The following is a 3619-nucleotide window of genomic DNA, read 5'->3' as shown; positions in this document are numbered from 1 at the left end:
CCTTAAGAGCTTCCAAGCTGGAAGACCTGAAGACGTCATGTAGAACAGGGTTTCACAAACTGTAATGTGCATATGAATCATCTGGGTACATTCCCCATACACTCAAAGCACAGTCCCTGGACCAACAGCATTAGCATCACCTGAGAGCTTATGGGTACTGCAGCATCTCAGTTCCCACACTAGGCCTGCCAAAACAATCTGCATTTTAACAACAGTTCCAGATCTGAATTTTGGTTCTGAAAGTGTAGTCCCAAGAATAGCAGTGTCCGCATCTCATGGGGATTTGTCAGAAATGCATGTTCTCCTGCCTCACCAAGGAAATTCTGAATCAGAAACTCTGGAGGTGGGGATCAGAAATCTGTATTTTGGGGGGCCTGGGTGACTCAGTCAGTTAGGTGTCTAACTCTTGGTTTCAGCTCAGGCCATGATCTCACGTCATGAGATTGAGCCACACCACATGCTCCATGCTGAGCATGGAGGCTGCTTGGGATTCATTTCCCCTTCCTCTCCCTCCCCCCCCATTCCTCTCCATTCCCCCTCTCTTTATCTCTAAAAATAAGTGGGTCAATAAAATGTTTTAAAAAAAGAAATCTGTATTTTAAGAATGCCCTATTTTATGAAAGCCTTTAAGGTTTCTGCTATATATTGAATATTCCCTCCTCAAAATTCATATATTGAAACCTAATTAATCCCCAGTGTGACACTATTTGGAGGTGAGGCCTTAGGAAGGTGATTAGATCATGAGAATGGAACCCCAATGAATGAGATTAGTGGAATAACAGAAGAGACCTCAGACAGTTCCCTTGCCTGCTCCACCATGTGAAAACATAATGAGAAGATGGTCATCAATAAACAAGGAAGTAGGCTCTTACCAGACACCAAATTAGCCAGAGCCTTAATGTTGGACTTCCCAGCCTCCAGAATTATGGAAAAAAATTTAGATGTTAATATGCCAACCAGTCTATGGCATTCTGTTACAGTAACCTGAAAAAACTAAGATATTTCCCTCTCTCTACTCAGATTATTCTTCCTCATTGCCAATGTTTTTCTCTTTTAAAATTTTAATTTATTTTTTATTAGTTTCAGAGGTAGAATTTAGTTGTTCATCAGTGGCATATAATACCCAGTGTTCATTCCATCAAGTATGCTCCTCGATGTCCATCACCCAATTATCCCTTTCCTCCACCCACCCTCCATGCAGCATCATCAGTTTTTTTCCTATAGTTAAGAGACTCTTATGGTTTGCTTTCCTCTCAATTTAATCTTATTTTATTTTTCCTTCACTTCCCCTATGTTCACCTGTTTTGTTTCTTAAATTCGACATATGAGTGAAATCATATGGTATTTGTTTTTCTATGACTGACTTATTTCGCTTAGCAAAATACCCTTTAGTTCCATCCATGTTGTTGCAAATGGCAAGATTTCATTCTTTTTGGTGGCTGTGTAATATTCCACTGTATATATACCACATCTTCTTTTTTTTTAACTTAAATTCAATTATCCAACATATAGTACATTATAGTTTCAGATGTAGTATTCAATAATTCAACAGTTGCATATAACACACAGTGCTTATCACATCACATGCCCCCCTGAATACTCATCACCCAATTGCTGCATCCTCCCACCCACCTCCCCTCCAACAACCCTCAGTTTATTTCCTATAGTTAAGAGTCCCTCATGGTTTTTCTCCCTCTCTGATGACTTCCTATTGAGTTTCCCCTCCCATTCCCTATGATCTTTTATGCTGTTTCTTATATTCCACATATGAGTGAAACCATAGGATAATTGTCTTTCTCTGATTGACTTATGTTGCTCAGCATAATACCCTCCAGTTCCATCCATGTTTATGTTTCTGATGACTGAGTAATATTCCATTGTGTATATGTATGTATGTGAATATATATTGCATGTATGTATTGTGTGTATTGCATTCCCACCAACAGTGTAAGAGTGTTCCATTCTCCTCCTCGCCAACATTTGTTGCTACCTTAGTCTTAGCCATTCTAACTGGTGTAAGGTGGTATCTCACTGTGGTTTTGATTTGTATTTCCCTGATGGCAAGTGATGTGGAGCATTTTTTCATGTGTGTGTTGGCCATTTGTATGTCTTCTTTGGAGAAGTGTCTGTCCATGTCTTCTGCCCATTTCTTTACTGGATTATTTGTTTTTTGTGTGTTGAATTTGCTAAGTTCCTTATACATTTTGGATACTAGCCCTTTATCTGTAATGTCATTTGCAAATTTCTTCTCCCATTTTGTAGGTTGCCTTTTAGTTTTGTTGACTGTGTCCTTTGCTGTGCAGAAGCTTTTTATCTTGATGAAGTCCAAATAGTTCATTTTTGTTTTTATTTCTCTTCCTTTGGAGATGTGCCTAGCAAGTAGTTGCTGTGGCAAAGGTCGAAGAGTTTGCTGCCTGTGTTCTCATCTAGGATTTTGATGGTTTCCTGTCTCACATTTAGGACTTTTATCCATTTCGAGTTTATTTTTGTGTATGGTATAAGAAAGTGGTTCAGTTTCATTCTTCTGCATCTGGTTGTCCAAATTTCCTAACACCATTAGTTGAAGAGAGTGTCTTTTTTGTATTGGATATTCTTTCCTGCTTTGTTAAAGATTAGTTGACTATAGAGTTGAGAGTTCATTTCTGGGTTCTCTATTCTGTCCCATTGATCTATGTGACTGTTTTTGTGTCAGTACCATACTGTCTTGATGATCACCACAAAAGGAAGAACAGGAGGTAATACTCGGCCACAGATTTAATCAATATGGATATAAACAAGGTGTCTGAACTAAAATTTAAAACAAAGATACTAGCTGGGCTTGAAAAAAAGCATAGAAGCCACTACAGAATCCCTTACTGTAGAAATAAAAGAACTAAAATCTAGTCAAGCTAAAATAAAAAATAAAATAATCGAGATGCAGTCAAAAATGGAGTATCTAACAACAAGGACAAATAAGGCAGAAAAGAAAGTCAGTGATATAAAAGACAAAATGATGGAAAACAAAGAAGCTAAAAAGAAGAGAGAAAGATAACTACTGGATCATGAAGTGAGAATTTGAGAAATCAGCTATTCCATAAAGCAAAATAATATCCATATAATAGGGGTCCCAGATAATGAAGGGGGGCAATGGTTTATTTGAACAAATTATACCTGAGAGCTTTCCTAATCTGGGGAAGGAAGCGAGCATTCAAGTCTAAGAGGCACAGAGAAGACCCCTCAAAATCAGTAAAAATAGGTCAACAAATCAACATATAATAGTGAAGCTTGCAAACTTCAGAGATGAAGAGAAAATCTTGAAAGCAGCTTGGGACAACAAGTCTTTAATCTACAAGGGTAGAAACATAAGGCTGGCAGCCAATGATTTTCTTTTAACTGAATTTTAAATCCCACTATAGTTAACATACTGTGTTATATTAGTTTCGGGTGTACAATATAGTGATTCAACAATTCCATATATCACCCAGTGTTCATCAACATAAGCGCACTCCTTAAACTCAATCAACTTTTTTACCCATCACAGCACCCACCTCTTCCCTGGTAACCATCTATTTGTTCTATTTATGTGTCTGTTTCTTTGTTTCTCTCTCTCTCTCTCTCTCTCTCTCTCTCTCTCTCTCTC

The sequence above is a fragment of the Ursus maritimus genome (assembly GCF_017311325.1).
Source record: "Ursus maritimus isolate PB19 chromosome X unlocalized genomic scaffold, ASM1731132v1 scaffold_X1, whole genome shotgun sequence".
Taxonomy (NCBI): Eukaryota; Metazoa; Chordata; class Mammalia; order Carnivora; family Ursidae; genus Ursus; species Ursus maritimus.
The sequence above is the reverse complement of the archived record's forward strand: the minus strand, read 5'-3'. Positions refer to the sequence as shown.